General features: G+C 34.1%; 1 protein-coding gene across 14 annotated transcripts in view; it reads left to right on the top strand.

Moving 5' to 3' along the window:
• Positions 1-20,999, top strand: part of BAZ2B (bromodomain adjacent to zinc finger domain 2B) — a 403,884-nt gene that overhangs the window by 178,473 nt on the left and 204,412 nt on the right. The window contains exon 1 of one of the 14 annotated variants that reach the window (XM_055379050.2): positions 17,109-17,521. The exons of the other annotated variants lie outside the window; for them this stretch is intronic. The gene's annotated coding sequence lies outside the window, so the exon portion shown is untranslated. Of the gene's footprint in view, positions 1-17,108; positions 17,522-20,999 lie in introns of those variants that run through there. 14 annotated transcript variants of the gene reach the window in all.

Genomic DNA, 20,999 nt, shown 5'->3' with positions numbered 1-20,999 from the left:
TACAATATTTATTCTGTTAACCACAGTTTTCAGATTACAGTTCAGTTTTAGCTTTTGTTAGAAATGTTAAGTAATGATTTTCTTAGTATGTGGCTTAGTCTACATTAAAAGTCCATTTTTGTTTCACATACATTCGTTTTTATCTCACCAATAAGGTTATGATATGCTTAAACATGGAAACTGTATATCTTTTGGCTTACTCTTAGTTGCTCTTAAAGGATATTTAATGAATGACCAGCTAATGGCTAAAGCCGGATCAGAAATGCCGGGTTAATTCTGAAATCTCTGATTCTGCTTTTAGTTTTGTGGCAGTTGTGTTATTAGTTATACTTGTTTGGTGAAAATCTTTCTTCTTCTTTTTTGTTTATAAAGTACTTTGTACTTTTCAGCCTTTCATATGTGTAAAAAATGTTAAATCTTAAATCAGTCAAGATTAAGAAGAGATTTTGAAAGATTGCCTGCATCTACAACTTAAAGTTTGTGGGGAAATTAAGATAAAGTGTTATATATAAAGCTGAAAATAATGATAAAAATGATCATAAGTTTAGCACTTTCATTTTGGAAAACCAAACCTCAGAGTGCCTTGATCTATATTGCGCAGCTAGTTTATGGTGAGACTCTGGTATTGGTGTCGAATTCCTAGTCCAGTGTTCTTTTTCTGAAAATTAAGTGACTTTCTTCAATCCTCTTTAATGTATTCTATTCTTCTTTCCGTATTGTTTTAGAAAAAGGATTATGTATCAGGCCTATTACTGTTAATGGTATCACCATTTCCCACAACAAGATAACAACTCTGGATACCACTTTAGATTGCTGTTTTCTCTGGCTTCAAATAATCAAAACTTAAAAGTGCCTGTGATCTATCTTCAATATCTTTTGCATCCTTTGTTTTCCTTTCACTCCCACCACCACCCTATCAGGTCATGCTTAGATTGCCATATTAATTTACTTTCTAGTTTCTCTGTCTCCAGTATCATGTCTCCTACTCTTACTTTTTGTGGATAACAATGCCACATAAACACATCTGAAGTCATGATTTTGTTTTTCACACTTTTGTTTATGGTATTTCCTTTTTCTGGGAGATACTTTTTCTGTCTCTCCATGTATATTTTAATGTTGCACATTCTTGGAGACTCAACTAAAATCTCATTTCCTTCTCTGTACTGGCCATGTCTACCTAAAACGAGTGTGACTTATAAAATCTGGGGCCAGGTAGCATGTGTAATCATTTGACATCTTGACACAGAATCCTTTTATCAGAGAGTGCTAGAGCAGAAAAAGACCTTAGATACCACTTGTAATAGTCACTTAACTACAGGTGAGTTAGTGGTTTTCCTGGAGTTAAATGATTAACATAAGTACTTAGAGATTTCAGGGCAGAGATGCAAGTAAACTTAAGTCCCTATCTTCTAATTCCAAAATTCCTTCTTATGTAACACACTTCCTATCACTGTACAGTGCATTGTCTTCTTAGATGCTTGTTCATGAGTGCATTTATTATTTCCGCAGTTTGAGGCCGTGAGTCTTGTTTTAAACTTTTTTGTTCTCGCTGTAATATTTTGCACATAATAGGCCTTAATTCATTTTTTATTTATTTGGTAGAGAACATTTACTTTCAGATAAAAGTGTAAGACTTTATTTTCATTTGTACGGATATTATAGCCAAGGATTTTACTGCTTTTGTTTAAAAGGATGGAAGAAGTGTTTTTAATAGTTCTTGGTAGTTAGCATTCTACAAAATATAATTGAAAAATTCTCTGGTTTTATTTTATTACTATGTAAATGGGTTTCACTTGTTTAAAATGTTAAAAAACATTGATTAGAGTACAAAACTAGAAATGTTATCAATATTTCTTCATTGTTTTAGTGTTTTCAATTTCTAAGGAAATAAAATATTTTATAAAAAATAATTTTGTGGCAGATTGTTAAATGGAAATATGATGTACTTCTGTTGTCTTAGTTTCTAAGCCATTGAAAACTATACAGTCATTTTAGGTTTTAAAGTTTTAGGAATATATTTGATTTCAGGTACATAAAGCAAAAGGAATTATAGGAAAGTATATGTAAGTGTATACATAATTGAATATATACACTTTAAAATTCTTTTGCAAGTCAGCATGAATAAAAATGGTACTTTAGAGAGCAGCTTAAATACCTCTCAGGTGAATAAAGCATGGGCTTCATGCTTGTAGTTGGGGATATATGTATCATCTGCTGTAGATGTATTACAAAGGTGATGTCAAGGTGAAAGCAGGCTTGCAGAATGGTTGGAAATCATTGATATTCTGACTTGGAGGCTGTAAATGGCTCAGTGGCAGATGGAGTCTTTGTCAAGGAAGAAAAATGGCAGCTTTGGAGCACATAGATGTTTTGCTAGCAGCTCAGCATATAGGCTGTGACCTTCTAGTATTCAGGAGTCTTTTCCATGGTCTAATAAATTGTTCTCAGCTTTTATTCACCTAAAGTAGATAAATAGTTGTCATCACATTTCAGTACAAATTGAGGTGTTTCATTATAAAGAAACATAAATATATTTTATTGTCTACTTTTTAAAGAAATAAGCTTTTAAGAGAATGTGCATTTCTTGTATCAGAAATATTTCTCAGTTGGTTTGCAAAAGTAAATACATCTCATAGATGTTTTTCAATCAAAAAAATTGATCGAAAAAAATTTTTTTTAGAATCACAGAATATTAAAGCCTAACAGTGTGCTAAAATCCCTGGACCAGTCCACTCATTTTCCAGATGAAGAAAGTAAGGGTCAGAGATTGTGACTTAACTAAGACTACTTAGCTAGTTTATGACTCTTAAATTATGACTTGTTATAAAATATCTTTAGTTATAGGTAAAACTCTCTTTAAATAAAACATAGTATCCACAGAATACACCTAATTATTCATGACAGATGCATAATGATAATAATAATTTCAGAGACTTTTATTTATTTTTCAATTGCAGGTATTTTTACTGGAAGGAATTCAGAATTTTCATTTTAATTTGCTTTTTGTTTGTTTGTTTGTTTGTTTGTTTTGAGACGGAGTCTCTGTTGCCCAGGCTAGAGTGCAGTGTCGCATTCTTGGCTCACTGCAGCCTTTGCCTCCTGGGTTCAAGTGATTCTCCTGCCTCAGCCTCCTGAGTAGCTGGGATTACAGGCATGCAGCACCATGCCTGGGTAATTTTTGTATTTTTAGTAGAGACAGGGTTTCATCATGTTGGCCAGGCTGGTCTCAAACTCCTGATCTCAAGTGATCCACCCGCCTTGGCCTCCCAAAGTGCGAGGATTAAGGTGTGAGCCACTGCACTTGGCCTTACTTTGCTATTAATATATTGCTATATAGAAAAATTTTGATGAATGGAGAGTTTATATCTGGATTATAAAGTTATATATGCATAACTCTGTTGTTATTCCTCAATAAATATTTTATATGAAGCAGAACCAATTAAACTATATATCTTGTGTTAACTTATTTGGGTATTTTTTAAAGTCCTTTCTTGTAGAAATATTGCATTTTATATTAAAATATTTAAGGGTTTTATAGATTATTTATAGATATACTGAGATATTTTGAAAAATTGCTGCATTTATCAGTGAGCATTTCTTTCCGTTTTAAGGGGAATATATGTCACTATGAGAGTATTATGTGAAATATGTTCAGTTGGACAGTTGATCTATACTGAAGAGTAATAAGTCATGGTTAAAATTAAAAGTAGAGGCATTACACACCTAAAACCTATGAAAGCACTTAACAATTGCAAAAGTTATAGAAAGAAATCACTGTACATCACAAAAGAAAGTGACTCTGTTTTAGAGGGTGAAGGTTACTACTTTCAAAATTATAGGTAGTGCTTTGCAAGCCAGTGTCTAAGGAAGTGCTAAAGAGAAATTTAAGAAGTTATACTAAAATTTAAGAAGTTATACTAAAATGACTGTGCATGTGATGAAGAGAAAAGTTTGAAAAGTTAGAGTTGAAAGATTCCAAAATCCTCACTTTTTTTAAAGGATAAAACTGGTCAGATCTTTCATATTGAATGTGGACATGAAAAATATGAAAAACAAAATCATAAGTGAAAATACTGTTTTTATCAATGAATATGTTGATATGTAGGTATTTTACCTATTATCTACTTTAATATAAAATAAATACAATCAGAGGTTATATGATGATCACTAAATTCTTCAACAACTATTAAGTGCCTAGTTACTTGCATGTGCTAAGGATAAGGTACTAAACAACAGCGACTCTGCACTCATGGAGCTTTTCATTCTATTGGTGAAAGAGATAAATAAGTTATATGTAGTATATTAGATGGCAACTAACACTTAGGAGAAAGGTAAAGCAAATTAAGAGTCATGAGTATGAATTAGCCAGGGGTATGAATTAGTATTTGTTACAGATTGGCTACTGAAGACCTCTCCAATAAGATGACAGTTTTGCAGAGATCTTAAGGAAGTGAGGGAGTTGAGCCATGTAGATACCTGGGTGAGAACTGTTCCAAAGAAAACAGTAAATGCCACGATACTGAGAGAGATTGTGCTTAGCATATTCCAAGAATAATAGGGAAATCAGGATGGCTAGAGTTGTGTGAGCAATGAGAGAGAGTTACAAAGGAAGCCAGAGAGATTTCACATAAATGAACATGTAAGCATATAAGTCTTTTTTTTTTTTTAAAGAGAAGATTGAAGCTTAACCAAAGCCCACATTGTTGCCAAACCAGTGGTACCCAAAGTAGTTTTGGTAGAGCATTGGTTGTATGGAGTATTTCATGAAAAAAGGTTCCATGGTCAAGTAAGTTTGGAAGACATAGGGTTAATGTTAAAAGGGTTTGTTTTATTTATTTTTTTATGTATATTTTTTTTTTTTTATTTATTATACTTTAAGTTCTAGGGTACATGTGCACAACGTGCAGGTTTGTTACATATGTATACATGTGCCATGTTGGTGTGCTGCACCCATTAACTCGTCATTTACATTAGGTATATCTCCTAATGCTATCCCTCCCCCCACCCCCACCCCCCCACAACAGGCCCTGGTGTGTGATGTTCCCCTTCCTGTATCCAAAGGGTTTTGTTTTATTTAACAACTTTTTCTGAGCCTTTTAAAATGTGTTAATGTGTTTTGTGAACCTCCAACTTATTTGACCCTTCCTTCAAAGAACATCTTATGGGACTAGTGTTTTTCATGCTTTGGTAAGTGCTGTGTTAGACAATCCTACAGGTTAACTAGAGGTTAATAAAAGGATTTGCTACAATCGATTGCTGTTTCATAACTTCTCTACTATTCTTTTTTTTTTTTTTTTTTGAGACGGAGTTTCGCTCTTGTCACCCAGGCTGGAGTACAGTGGCGCGATCTTGGCTTACTGCAACCTCTGCCTCCCAGGTTCAAGTGATTCTCCTGCCTCAGCCTACTAAGTAGCTGGGATTACAGGCACTCACCACTACACCTGGCTAATTTTTCTATTTTTAGTAGAAACGGGGTTTCACCATGTTGGCCAGGCTGGTCTCAAACTCTTGACCTCAGGTGATCCAACCGCCTTGGCCTCCCAAAGTGCTGGGATTATAGGCATGAGCCACTGCACCTGGCCTTCTCTACTGTTCTCGGCCTGTTTTTAACAAAGACTACATTTCTTTTTTTCCCCCTAAATATTTCTCAAATCCATCTTTCCTTCTCTGTTCATGATGCTTAAATCTTAATGTAGATTTGCATCATGTCTCACCTGGGCTGTCACAGTAACCCCCTAACTAGTGTCTCTGCCCCTAGTCTTGCTGTGTCCAAGTTCATCATCCTCTCAGTGATGATATAATTGACATCACAAATCAAACTAGGTTATTTACCTACTTAAACTCCTTATTAGCTTCCAACCACTACAGAATAAAATTTAATCTCATTTACAGGGTATATGAAATCTTCCACAGCCTGTCTCCTGCTTACATCTAAAAGTAATGCCTCAATCTCCCATACTTAGTCTCCAAATGTTAAATGATTTATACTTCCTTAAAGCAAGAGGTGTGTATATAGTCCTTTTGCCTTTACTCAGTGCTGTTATCTCTTCCTGACATAGCCTTCCCCCGTGAGAATGCTTCCAAGTTTAGAGCAAATGTAGTCTACAGAAACACTCTCAAGCTCTTCTGGGTAAGTCAGGTGCACTCATGTATAACTCTTATCAAAACACTGAAAATAGTGAAATAAAAATATATATTTGTGTTTTTTCTGCTGTGTGTATCTGATACTGATACTTTGTAACTGTGCTAAATGCCTACTACTTTAAGTAGTGTCCACTTTAAGTGGATACCCAGTAAATGTTGAAATGAACTAGACTAAGTAGTTGAAGTCCTGATGAAAAGATTGTTCAGTTCTTCTTCTCCTGTAGCTCAGAACCTGTTTGGATCATACATTTAAATGTAGAAATATAAAGCTTTTAGAAGAAAACATAGGTGAAAACCTACAAGACAAAACTTGGTGAAGAGTTTCTCCATGTGATGCAAAAACATGATCCATAGAAGAAAGAAATCTGTAAATTGGACTTTATCAAAATTAAAAACATTTGCTTTGCAAAATGCCCTGTTAAGATGATGAAAAAACAAACTACATACTGGGAGGAAATACTTGAAAACTGCTTATCTGACAAAGGACTCTTATCTAGGATATATAAAAACTAAAAACTCAATAGTAAAAAGGCAAACAGTCCAATTAGAAAATGGGCAAAAGATATTCATTTCGCCAAAAAGGATATACGGATGTCAGCTGAACACATGAAGAGATGTTCAGCATCACTAGCCGTCAGAGAAATTGAAAAATGACATATTACCACACACCTATTAGAACAGTTGAACTCTTGCTTGAACCCAGGAGTTTAAGACCAGCCTGCACAACACAGCAAGACCCTGTCTAAAAAAATTAAAATTAAAAATAGCGACAATATGAATTGCTGGCAAAGATATGAAGAAATCAGACTCTCATACATTACCAGTGGGAATGTAAAATGGTACAACCACTCTGAAAAATAGTTTGCAGTTTCAAAAAAAAAAAGGAAGAAACACACACTTACTATATAAGCTAGTGAGCAGAGATTCCACTGCACTCCAGCATGGGTGATAGAATGAGACCCTGTCTCAAAAGCAAAAAAACAAAAAACTATTAGGTTTTTTTCCTTCTACCTCCCTACCCATATCTGAGAAATGAAGTGTTTCACCTCCTTACTAAACCTAAAACTTCATGCTTTTTTATTTTTATTCACTTCCGCCTTCTCTAGAGGCTTGTTTCATGATCTGCCAAAAGACATTCATTTTTCTCCCTCATGACTGGTTTATTTCATTGTTATCCAAAGGATTGTCCTGGCATGAAATAAAGTGATAAACAGAAGTGCAAACAAAACCTTAAACCTTCACTTCCCTCTAGTGTTTGTGTTAGCATATTAAAGATATATATCTATGTTAATATAAGTAGCTCTATGTCATTCATTTTAACTACCATATAGTATTTCATTATAAAAACATACCGTGATATTTTTATTTATTCATTTTCCAATATTTCCAAGGTTTCACTCTACAAATAGAACTGCAATTTACATTCGTATACATGACTTTTTATGTGCATGTATGGGAACTTTTCTGGGTGAGATATCTAGAATTACTGTATTACGGTCTACATGCTGCTTTGACTTTACTATATGTTGCCTAATTTCTTTCTATATAATTGTACCAGTTTATGTGACCAATGCATGAAAGATTTCTGCTCTACTTTTTTGGCATTTGCTTAATTTTTGTATTCCCACTTTCTGCATATAAAGGCTGCTTTGAAGTCCAATAAATTTTACTTCTACAATACAATTTTTAAATTCCTTTCTCTACTTTAACCAGCTAAGAAGTAAAAAAAAAATTATCCCTACTTCTATATATGAATAACTTTTATATTTATCCATCCCCTCATTTGTCACTCTTCTGCCACACCTTAGTACAAAACCTCACTTTTGCCTAAATTATCTCAGGAGACCAACTATTGCAATATCCTTATTGTAAACTTCTTCCTGCTTCAATTCATCCTCCTTAAAGCTGCTAGATCAATATTTCTAAGCAGGTAGTTTACCATTGTTTGCAGCATTAAAATCAAACACTTAGTGTGGTATTTAAGGTCATCTCCAATAAGGTCTTAAAGTACGTTTTCAGCCAAATAAATATCTCTCCCACTATTTTTTACATATGTCCTTTGTACTAGCCAGACTATATTACTTTACTGATTGATTGAGTCATTCAAACAGTATATACATAACAAGCTCTTATGCTGCCCAGGTACAGGTTGAGTATTCCTTATCTGAAATGGTTGGGTGTAGAAGCTTTTGGGATTTCAGATTTTTTCAGACTTTGGAATATTTCCATATATATAATGAGATATCTTGGGGAGCGGAGATACCCAGGTCTAAACACTGAATTTATTAGTTTCATCTACACCTTATACACATAAACTGAAGGCAATTATATATGATATTTTAAATAATGTGCAACACGTCACATAAGGTCAGGTATGGAATTTTTCACTTGTGGCATCATGTTGATGCTCAAAAAGTTTCAGATCTTGGAGCTTTTCAAATTCTGGATATTCAACCTGTATATTAACTCTTGCGTGTTACAGGTGCTACTGCTATAAAAGGAACAACTCATGATTCCTGTTACTAGGGAGCTTGGAAGCCACCTTAGCTATTCTCAGAATATATCCAGTGCTTTTCAGCTTTTGATCCTTAGCTTATGTTGTCCTTCCCCTTGGGATGCCTCTTTTCCTAGTTCCTCCACCTACCCACCTTTGTTATTCAAATTCCTACACTACTTTCCAAAGCCTACTTCAGATGTCATTTTTTCGTAAACCTTTTTTCTGACATCCTCAGTTAATTTTGCTCTCAGAGTACTTTATTTATACCACTCTTACGGTATAAATGGTAGTATGTTCCGCGTATTTATCTTTATTTTAGAGACAGGGTCTGTATATATTGCTCTGGCTGGTCTGGAACTCCTGGGCTCAAGAACTCCTCCTGCCTCAGTCTCCTGAGTAGCTGGGACTACCATGTATTTATTTTATTCTTCCAAGACGATAGAGTACTTTGTCCATTCATCTATATTACTAGCATTTAACATAATGCCTTGTAAATGATAGGCCTACTACTAATTAAAATAATTTAATTAAAGATAACCTTAGTTACTTCTAACTTCGCCGATTGGATTTATTTAGGAAAATATCAATTTTACTTACAAAAAATTTACGTAATTTTAATCCAGTGTTCTTAGTTTAAAATACTACAGAATAAACTTGAGGACTTGCTTTGATAAATAGTGAACTTTGTGATTAGTGTAACAACTTTTCCACTTGTTTTTAGACTCTTAAGTAATCCCCTTTTCTCAAGTCAGAGTGTCGCCTGCAGAACCATGTGAATTGGTTCTATTGAAATATCTTGGCAGCTGCTAGGTACCTCCTCTACCCCAAAAAGCAGCTCTTTATTTTCTGCTATTCTGGGTTTGTTTGTTTGTTGTTTTGTTTTTGAGATGGGGTTGCGCTCTGTTGCCCAGGCTCGAGTGTAGTGACATGATCACAGCTCACTGCAGCCTTGACTTCCCAGCTCAAGCGATCCTCCCACCTTAGCCTGCTGAGTAGCTGCGACAACAGGCGTGCACCACCATGCCTGGCTAATTTTATTTTATTTATTTTTTTAATACCTGGCTAAGTTTTTAAAATTTTTGTAGAGATGGGGTCTTGCTGTGTTGCCCAGGCTGGTCACAAACTCCTGGCATCAATGTATCCTCCCACGTTGGTCTCCCAAGAGTTGGGATTACAGGTGTGAGCCTGTAATCTCAGTGTGAGCACATACTGGGCTTCTTCACATATTTTATTTGAAGAAAGGCCTCCTCTGCTGAATCAATTTAAAATTTTGCTGAGTGTAAATTCTTGTTTTTTATATGTATTTTTTTCCAATAGTTTATAGAAACATATTATTTCTGCCCTCTTATTCCTCATATTACCACAAATTTTAAATCAGTAGTCCATATGAATGAGACTTAGATGAATAAGCAAAAGATAGGCCGTGGACTTTGGGCACAACAAATAAATTATTCTCTGAATATTCTGTCTCAATATGGATTTTTTGAGGGGTTGTTATTATATCAGAAATTATTGAAATTGGTGTATAAATTGTTAGGTACTAGATCAGGGCTTCCTAAACTTTAATGTACAGAATATTCTGATTAAGTCTAGTCTGGGGCCTGAGTTTCTGCATTTCTGTTTCTTTTTCTTTTTTTTTGAGACGGAGTCTCACTCTGTCACCCAGGCTGGGGTGCAGTGGCACAGTTCACTGCAACCTCTGCCTCCCGGGTTCAACCAGTTCTTCCACCTCAGCCTCCCGAGCATCTGGGACTACAGGCATGCGCCACCATGCCCAGCTAATTTTTGTACTTTTAGTAGAGATGGGGTTTCACTATGTTGGCCAGGCTGGTCTCGAACTCCTGATCTTGTGATCCGCCCGCCTCGACGTCCCAAAGTGCTGGGATTACAAGCGTGAGCCACTGCGCCCAGCCTTGTTTCTTTTTTTTTTTTTTTTAGAGACAGGGTCTTGCTCTGTCACCCAGGCTAGAGTGCAGGGGCACAGTCATAGCTCACTGTAACTTCGAACTCCTAGGCTGAAGTGATCTTCCCACCTGAATGTCCTGAGTTGCTAAGACTACAGGTACGTGCCAACACACCTGGCTAATTTTTAATATTTTTTGTAGAGACCAGGTCTCACTATTACCCAGGCTGGCCTAGAACTCCTGGCCTCAAGTGATTCTCCCATCTCAGCCTCCTGAGTAGCTGGGACTACAGGCACATGCCACCACATCTGGCTAATTATTTTATTTTTTTGTAGAGATGGGGTCTCGTTGTGTTGCCTGGGCTAGTGTTGAACTCCTGGCCTCGAGTGATCCTCCTGCCTTGGCTTCCCAAAAATGTTGGGATCACAGGTGTGAGCCACCATACCTGGCCAAGATTCTGCATTTTTAACAAATAATTTCCATGTTGCTGGTCTGTGGACTATACTTGGAGTAGCAATGAGCTAGATAACTTTCCAAACCCTATCACCATGTTTTAGGATTTTTTTTTGTACTAGTAAAAGTAGGCTTTTGGTATTGCACAGATACTCGTTTAAAGTGTCTGTTTCTCTACAGTCTAATGTATATTTTGACATTTTGATAGAAATTTTTGGATTTTTAAAGGAAAATCTCTTGTGTTTAGATTGATTGATCGTTCTGTGGTTGTGTGGTTTGTTGCTTCAAGTCATTCTTCAAAGTTTTAAAAATAGCCTTGACAATTATTAGACGTCAGTGACAACTTTCAGAGTTTACATTTAATAAGGAACGTCTAATTGTTTACTTATTTCTAACAGAATTGTAGTTGATACTGCCTTTGGTTATTTTTGCAGGGTATTGTTTGAGGTTAGACATTAACGTAGTATAAAATATAACAGGAAACTTAATCTTCTATTTGACTCTGGATGTTTTAGTTGGTATAAGTACTGCTTTTTGTTGTTGTTGTTGTTAAAGCTGTTATTATTATGAATTAGTAGCAATTGTATACCAGAGATTAGCCCGTTAATTTTATCTGTAGCACAGGTGAATTGAAAACCTAATTTGTGTAAATGGATAACCAATAGCACAGATAGCTCTTTAGTTAAATATCCTATACTCAAAAGGATATAAATTGATTCTGGGGGTACATTAATACTTATTTTTTCTTTAAGATACATCACATTAAATACTTTCATAGTCTTGTGCTTTTATTGAAGATTGTAACTAAATCATAAATCTTTAAGAAAACTCCCAGTATTACTTATTTTTGAAAATATTAATTGGTAATCAACATTTGCAGACCAGGATAGTAAAACATTTTGAGGGAAAAGTATTATTTTATTTTAAAAACTTGAGAATAATTTTCATTTCAATGATTATATTAGCCCTACATTATTTCATTTAATAATTATCAGTAGTCAAAATTGTCAAGGAAATTATATTATTACAAAAGTGACTTTAAAATGTATTTATTATTTTCTTATTTCTTATTAAATAAGCACTCGCCTTGCAATTAAAGTTTTCACATAGAATTTATGTGAAATATTGATAAAAATTTTTTTGGACCTGAGATCCAACAATTCTCTATAGAAATAAACCTCCTTTGTTTCTTCTGGTAGCATCCATTGATTTCTTTTTTCTGAAGGTACACTAATAGTGCTGATAGAAGCAGAAGAATTGGAATTTACATTAAAAATAAATGTGATGAATAAAAAGCAATACATTGTAATATAGAGTTGATTTTGCTTCACCCGTAAGTTCTAAAATCTAAAGGACAAAAATACTGAAAAGGTCGAGAAAAAAATGAAAGTAAGAACAAACGATTCAAAAAGAAAATGACACTGAGGTCTTGGTTTAATACATATGTATTTCAGGTTGATGGTTGATTTCATTAGCAAATCTCATTGTTATGCAATGTCTGTTCTTCTGCAGCAAAATGAATATTGTATTCTCACAGCCTCTGTGTGTATCTATTATGTTGCAATAAATGAAAATATATACATCTGTATCTGTCTTTGGCTTACTCTTTCCATTTTGTTTTTAAGGAAAAGAAAGAAAATTGAATAATATTCTTTTGTTGTTAAATTTGTTCAAAAGCCATTTCAATTTATATTATGGATATGTTTCCTACTTTTGTTCTTTGAAGTAAACAATTATAAGATGGTTAATAATGTAACCATGATAATTATCCTATAACTTTTTTAATGAACAGAATGAATCTTGATTGATTTAAGTTGATAATATGAGATACTTCAGTATACGTTTTCTAACATATTTTTAAATATTAGGAGTGGTTTTCCTTATTGCAGGAAAGTATGGTAAGGGAGTGTATATATTATGCCAGATCTAAAGACTACTACCTTTTACAATAGCAGAATTGTATATTGAGATTACTAAGGTTTGAATTTTTATAAAATAGGAAGTTCAGAAATAAATTTTAGTGGCTACACATTGGAAGAATGCTTTGAATGGTAATAAAGTAATAAGCTTCATAAATTTTATGTTATGAGTTCAAATATGAATCAAACTGTATTGGATGAAAATTGTCATTTAATCTTCGTCATTTTGAGGTTTGACACTAGCTTACAAAATAGATTTGGTTTTTGGTAGTGTTCTCAAAAGTTGTCTCACAATTGAAATTATTTTGACAAGCTTGAAAACAGAAAAGCCCAAGGTTTGATTAAATATGGGTTGATTGTATACCATGCAGAAATCACCTGTATGGTAAAAATTTGCCTTCTGGTTCAATTGATGCAATCATAATAAATATCCTAGTTATGTTGAACAAACATGAGCTGTTATAAATATATACAGCAGTTTATTAATGCATTATAGTAAGTTTATTTGTATTTAGAGTATTTGCTACATGTTGAGCATTTTGTTATTCATGGTGGGTAATATAAAAGAAGGAATTTCAAGATCTAGCAAGGAGAATCCCCAAATAATTATATAGTAATATATAGCTAAATTATGTAGAGAAAGCTTTTATGGGCCCTTCAAGTGGAGTCTGAGAGAGAGCCATCCTGAAAGTGATGAGACCTAAACTGATAATGAGGTAGGAGAAGAGATATGAAACAACATAAGCATAATCTGGGAGGCAGGAGGACATACATTTAGGATCTTTGGGAGGCAGAGAGCAGACCAACCCAGTAGTAAGGAAGATATGATTTGCTACAACCTATTTACCTGACATGAAAACCAGAATGCATCATTGTTACATTTTATTAGTGTTCAGGCTGGATATTATACCATGGTAGCATGTCGTTTGACATCACTGGTAGATCTTGTTTTTTCTTGTATAATAAAACAAGAGATAGGACATTTCCTTTGTATCAGTTTTGCTGTCTTTCCTCTGCACCAGTAACAAAAAGTAAATGTTCTAAAAGTATGCAAATATGAATCTAAATTGATGAAAACTAAATGTGAAGACAGAGTCACATTTATCCACTACGGTTAGAAATACCAAACTGGGGAGGATTAAACATCATCATAGATTGGACTCCCAGCTGTTGTAATGGGCAGGATCATGGAAGGAAGATCACCAACGAAAAGAGGAACTCATTTCAGTTAAAAAGAAAGGTCCCTTGGCCAGGCGTGGTGGCTCACGCCTGTAATCCCAGCACTTTGGGAGGCCAAGGAGGGCGGATCACGAGGTCAGGAGATCGAGACCATCCTGGCTAACACAGTGAAGCCCCGTGTCTACTAAAAATACAAAAAGAAATTAGCCGGGCGTGGTGGCGGGTGCCTGTAGTCTCAGCTACTGGGGAGGCTGAGGCAGGAGAATGGCGTGAACCCAGGAGGCGGAGCTTGCAGTGAGCCGAGATCGCACCGCTGCACTGCAGCCTGGGCCACAGAGCGAGACTCCGTCTCAAAAAAAAAAAAAAAGAAGAAGAAAGGTCCCTTATAATTGTCTGGACCTACCTACCAATGTTTTATCTTTTGCCTGATCTGGAACCCTGGTTATCTCATTTTATGTGATCTTATGCTCTCATCTAGCGTAAGAACCTGACTTTAGAAAATAGAATATGAAGTTGGAATTTGAAAATGGAATTTAACATAAGATTCCGGAAATTGTTAGTGTATGTTTAAAGATCCAGATAAGAATTGCACACTTCCTAGCAAGATGGCTTATTTTGGGGAATCTTTCCTTATGTTATCACTCTGGCTTGCACTGAGGAAATGTTAAAAGAAACTTTTATGTGAAATTTGTTATTTTAATTGCTGTAAAGATTCTATTGAGAAAACTGTTGTATGCTCCAGTGTTGCATTTTTGAAAATTATTTTTAAGACTTCTCTCAATTCTAAGTCCTAGAGAATGCTTTGGAGCTTGTTTGTAAATTACATCTTACGGAGAATGAGAATTTTGTAATTTGATCTTGTTTCCCACTTTGATTGCTAAGGAGCTGAACCACCCACATCATAGACTTGTGCAAGACCTTACGATAGGTGTTTCTTTGTTCCAGCTTTACCTTGTGTTCTCATCTTTCTCATGTCCTCTTATTTTCCCTTTTATTCATATTAGTTTTAAAGACGGCATTCTGTTCTTCTACTCATAGTTTCGTAAGTCATCTTAAATTATGTTGGAATAAGATGGGTTATAAATAATTATGTAACACCTATTATTGTAGCAGAAGGCAAGCAAGTAAAAAGTAGGAAACTTTCTTCCTCCTCTTGTCTCTCCCTCTGCCTTCCCACCTCATTTTGCACGTAGTTCTTAATATGGACGACTTAGCTCTGTGGTTTCTTGGACTTTCCAGAGTACAGGGGAATTCACTCTGAAGCTTTTTGTCTATATAGCACTACCAGGTCCAGTTAAAGAATGCCTGAGAGGACAAGTAGGGCTGAAATATACCCAAGAGAAGGAAAAGATATATTTTTCTCATTTGTCAGCTCTGAGGGCAAGTCTTTTTCCAACTGGTTTTTGTTCCTTACCTTTTAACTGAATTGTAAACTCATAATATCAAAAGTTACTGCCTCTTGATAAAAACCACCTTCAATGAAACCAAATATCAAATTTATTTGCTGTACCTCTTTATATTTTCATTTCATCGTGCTCTAAATTTGACACATTATAGGAAACTAAGATGGTCATAAATCATTGAAACAATTGAAATAATAATTTTCTGATTTAAAATTTTGTTTTGGTGTATGAATTACATACTAAAAGCTACTTATGTGGTAGGAATTACATCTGAAATTTTCTATAAAGGAAATAAGAACTGTGTTTTGCATTCCATGTGACTACTATGGTTTTTAAATTATTTAATGTTAATGTGACCAAGAAATTCAGCTGGAAATGTTAACTTCGTAGTTGTAGTTTTTTGAAAATTTGCTATTTCATGTGTCATTGTAGTAAAGGTGGTGATTAGTGATGTTAGCAACTTGCATTAATGTGGCTCAATACCGAATACATACTCCTTGAAATGACATATTACGTATACGTAATGAGACCTGTTCTGAGATTCTATACCCTTGGCACAGTCTTCTCTCCTGGGTGTTCTTTTTGTTATTTATTATCATTCTGTTTTGTTCTATTTCAGTACATTAGAACTTTATTTTGCAAAATGAATAAATACAAACCTAATTTAAGTAGTATAATTTTAATATCTTAACATGATTATATTGTTGTAAAGGGCTCTTAAGAGCTTTTTGCATTAAAATTAAATCTTACTTGTTCTTAATAGTTAGGATATTGATGCATGGCCTTAGTAAATATAGAATTTTAAAGATAAATGCAAATTTTATGGATTTACAGAATTATCTAGATTTTTTTTAGGTAGTAAATTAGTTTATCATTTTGATGGAGTTGGGTTTTTTGTTTGTTTGATACCCATGGCTAATTTAAATCTTCCCTCATCAAACTATGCTAAAAATTTCAGAGAGTGAAAAAACAGCAATTTGGGGGGGGAAAAAAAAACTATGGACAAAGAAACTTAGTTTTCAAGCTAACAATGTTTTTAAAAAATGCTCACAGGTTAAATATTTTGTTTTGTTTTCTTTTTGATATATGAGTTTAAAATGATGTAGAGAATAGTTTCAAATTATGTAAACTTTCTGATCATAGGAATTTTTTTTCAAAGACTGCCACATAAATTATAAAGCAGTCTTATTTTGCAGGAAGTTGTCCAGATAAAAAAATAGACTTATGCTTTGACCACAAAACAATTAATTTTGGTCTTTTATTATAACTCAGAAATTTATTTTGTGTACCTTGTTGTAGCAGCTGAAATTTAAAGACTTTTCTTTATTTTTAGCAGGTTTTTGAGCAGTTATTCTTATTTGTTAGCATTGCTTTGTTTTTATAGTTTATCTGCCAGAAGGGATTTTTGAAACCTGCTTTTAAACAGTGCCAGTTTTCAAGCATTCCTATCATGTGAGTTTATGTGAGGAGTAAACCCTTCTTTAAAAAGGAAGAAAGACCTCTTCTCTTTATTGTCTGTTTGACATTAATAAAATTAAGAAAAGAACGATTACTTGAGACATCAACCTTACCTGGCTTAGTTTTATCACGTGAGCATTCACGTTTGCTGGTGATCTAAGTGCTCCACCTGCCTTTCAGTTTGTTTACCAGGAAATCAAGATGTGTAAACTGCAGGAAGTACTATTTGACCCTCTCCGACAGTATCTCATTACAATAATTGCTAATCTCTGAATAAGACAGCCATGTTTTGTGAGTAACTGAGAGAGAGAGAGGTTGTGTTAGGTAGATTTTAGGTGTTTCAACAAATAGAGCATTGTAAATGCTTACTTGGATTATGTTTTCATGATAGCTTTTGATAAAAGACATATGCTGACCCTTGGGGTCAGCAAAGCTAGGACACAATAGTAGGTATTCTTTCATGCCTTTTAACTGAAAAATATCACGGCTTGTTGTTTTGGAGTGCTGTCACTGCTCTGAATCGAAAGGATAATGGCTACTTCCTGATTAAACCCACTCTCCACAGTAAGCTGTTAATGTTATACTCTATGTCTTTTTCTCCTGTAAATGCAAGGGTATTTGGTGTTTTCTTTACTTTTTAACATTGTTTTTTCATAGATAGATCTCTTATAAATATATCCTGAAGTTAAAGTTTACAATTAGAGTAGAAACTACTGTTTAAGTTTGGAGGATTTTTTAAAATGAAAAAGTATTTCTGTTTGGTATCTTAAATCCAACCAGCTCATACACATACTGTAGGTTTTGGTTAAAGAAATTAGCTTTATTAAATAAAGACATTGAAATGATAAATGATATTAAGCTGCCACTTTCTTGCCACTCTAAACAAAATTTTAAAAATAACTTATGTAGTAAAAAGATTATTTTTTTCAGAGACTTTGGATAAACTCTGATTTTATCTTGATTTAATAAGTTTCATAATTCTATTTACATATTCTCAAAATATCTCAATTTTAATTATGAAATTAACTTATTCTTAAATTAGCAAAGAGATCCTTATGATATAAAAACAATGTTAAGTATTGAGAATATAAGAAGGGAATAATGAGCTTCTTAGTTTTAATCCTAAATCTGGCCGTCACTCCATCTGTGGTCTTGGGACAATCATTTAAACTGCTTACCTCAGTTGTCTTGTCTACTGTCTGTGTGAGTGCTTAAGTAAAATGTGTATGTTTGTTTATTTCTTTATAGTGTTACAAACTACAAAGGAAATGAATTTCACAAGTATTTTATAAAATGGAGAACTGACTCTGCACATAGGAAGACATTTGCAGTAACAATAGACAGAGAAATAATTTTTTAAAATTTATGGCTTTAAAAGAAACACCATTACATTGGCTTTTTAATTTGGAACAGAACTCTTAGTTTTGCTCAATCTTTAATATAATATTACCAAAGGAATATACATGGGAATATACATGTTGTTGGATACATGACTAAAATGGGAAGTAGAAAGCTTAAAGGTGATTTAGTAAAGAGTGACAAATATACTTAAAATTATTTAACTTTTTCTCAGAAGTCTTATTTCTGGAAGTAAAATTGTTCAGAGTAGAGGGAAGAATGTATGTATGTATGTATTATGGACATATAAGTGTAGGTGATCTATGTAGTAACGTTTAATTTTTAAACTGTAGTATTAGGTATGTTGATTATATAAAAAGAAAACATAAGATTATGAAAAATCAAAAGTAGTTACTGAAGAATGTTATAGAACCTAACATCTAGGAACGTTAAAAAATGGGATAATGTAAATAGACTCCTTCTTTTGTTGAAAGAATTAAGGTAGTTTCTTTCACATAATGCTTATCAGGGTTATTTTAGGTAACTCAGTAATTTTTGATATAAATTACTGGCATATTCTGAGGAGATTCTAAAGGTTAAGTTTGTGAGTATTCTAGCTTAGTCAAGTTATCAAAGTAAAAGTTATAATAGTGCCTCTATTTTAATTTATAATAAGTAATTTATGTCATTTATTGAATACTTACTATATGCAAACCTCTGGGCTAATTCTTTTGTCATTTACTATTCATGATAATCACATGAGGTGGAGGTACCATTATTACTTCCATTTTTATCAATGAGGAAGTAATTGTAGAGAATTTAAATAATTTGATTAAGGTCCTTAGCCAGTAAATACCAGAGCCAGACTGAAAACACTAACACAATTCAGAATCCAGAACAGTCTCCAGTGTCATACCCTTAACCATTGTGTTTATATTTTGGAGATAGTAAAGGTGCTTACACACTTGATTTGGATGGTTTTATTTTTTTCATTAATTTATCAAATATTATGGAATGCCTAAGTATCAGGCACTTTAAGGAATTACAGGCAATAGCATTATAAAGCAATACAAAATCCCTTGTCTCAAGGAGCCTGCAGTCTAGTGGAAGAGGCAGAAAATTAATAGGCTGTTAACAGTACAGTGTGATAACTGATAAAATATAGGTCAGTACAGAATGCTAAAGGTGACGCAAAGGAGAGATATCCAATGTATTGTTTTATTTCCATATTTAATTTGCATATTTGTGTGGTGTTCTAGGTACATGGGAAATATCAGCAAATGAAACTTTCAAAGGTCTCTGCTTTTGTGGCACATGTAGTAGGAGTGGAGATTAATAATAAATAAATAAACTGCATAGCATTTTAGAAGATGACAAATGTTATGAAGTAAAGAAAAAGGAGCAGGACTTGAAGGTTAGGTGATGATGGGATTCAGGGGCTGAGGAAGGATTCACAAAAAAGATGATGTTGAGGAAAGATTAAGGAAGTTAGCTATGTGGATACCTTTGGAAAGTCTTCCAGGCAGAGGGCATGAGGCAGGAGCATGACTGGTTTGCTCAGGGAAATGAATGGTTGTCATTTTGAGTACGGGTATGGAGAGAGAGAGTAAGAGGAGGTATTGTCAAAGGAAATGAGTGAGTGGGTTATTCATGTAGGGCCTCAGTGGGGACTTTGAGGAGCCACTCCAGGGCTTTCAGTATTTTTAAAAAGGATCACTCCAGCTGCTGTGTTTAGAATAGACTATATGTAAGGAGTCATGGACCACCAGTTAGAAGGTTCTTAGAGTAATCTAAATGAGAGAAGGTGGTGGCCTAGTAGCAGTTAAATTCTGGATGTTTTTGAGGTACAACCAAAAAGATTTCTGGATGGGCTGGATGTGAAATACAAGGAAAGAGGAGAAAAGATGATTTTAAGGGTTTTGGCAGCTGGAAGGATGGTGTTGCCATCACCTGTGACATAGGGAAGAATTTCAGGTGGGGAAGGTTCGGGATGAGGATGAAGAATCAGGACTTTGACTTTGGATGTGGTAGACCAAAATGTTTATTAGATATGCAAGTGGAGATGTGAGAAGGCTTTACAGAGTGGGTACAACCCAAATTGAGACTGAAGAATGAATTGGACTTACCTAGTCAAACAGGTAGTTTATAGTGAAATTTGAGAGCATTTGCTACATACTTGAATGAATCTTGGCATTATCTACTTTACATATTTACTAATGAAAGTAACAGCTAAACATCTAATAAGTAAAAACATTTAAAAAGTAATAAAAATATTTCAAAGAACAAAATTATTCTGGGTAGTCAAGTTTTAAGAGTATTTCATTGACTGCTGTTTTCATGAATTGTACTATCTGCTTTTACATATGTTGATTCTCACTTTAGTACTGTAACGTAAATAGTATTTCTGCTTTACATTTGGAGAAACTGAGTATGAGGGAGATTAATATTCCCTAAGGTCATTGATAGATTAGGTGATAGGCCTAGATTCAAATCCAGGTCTTTAGATTCCATTGATCATGCTCCTTATTTTAAAAATGTATGATGTTAAAATTAAAAATTTTTTAGACTTCTGTTTGAGGTCACAAGGAGTTGTCTTTTTTAAATGTTAGTTATCATTCTGTAGTGTAACACAGTGATACCCTTGGGACATAAGGTTTTTAGATTCTTGATCAAGGAGTCAAACAATTTGTTGTTGTTCTTTGAA

This window comes from Gorilla gorilla, chromosome 11 (genome assembly GCF_029281585.2).
Source record: "Gorilla gorilla gorilla isolate KB3781 chromosome 11, NHGRI_mGorGor1-v2.1_pri, whole genome shotgun sequence".
NCBI lineage: Eukaryota > Metazoa > Chordata > Mammalia > Primates > Hominidae > Gorilla > Gorilla gorilla.
This window is presented reverse-complemented; position numbering and strand designations above follow the sequence as displayed.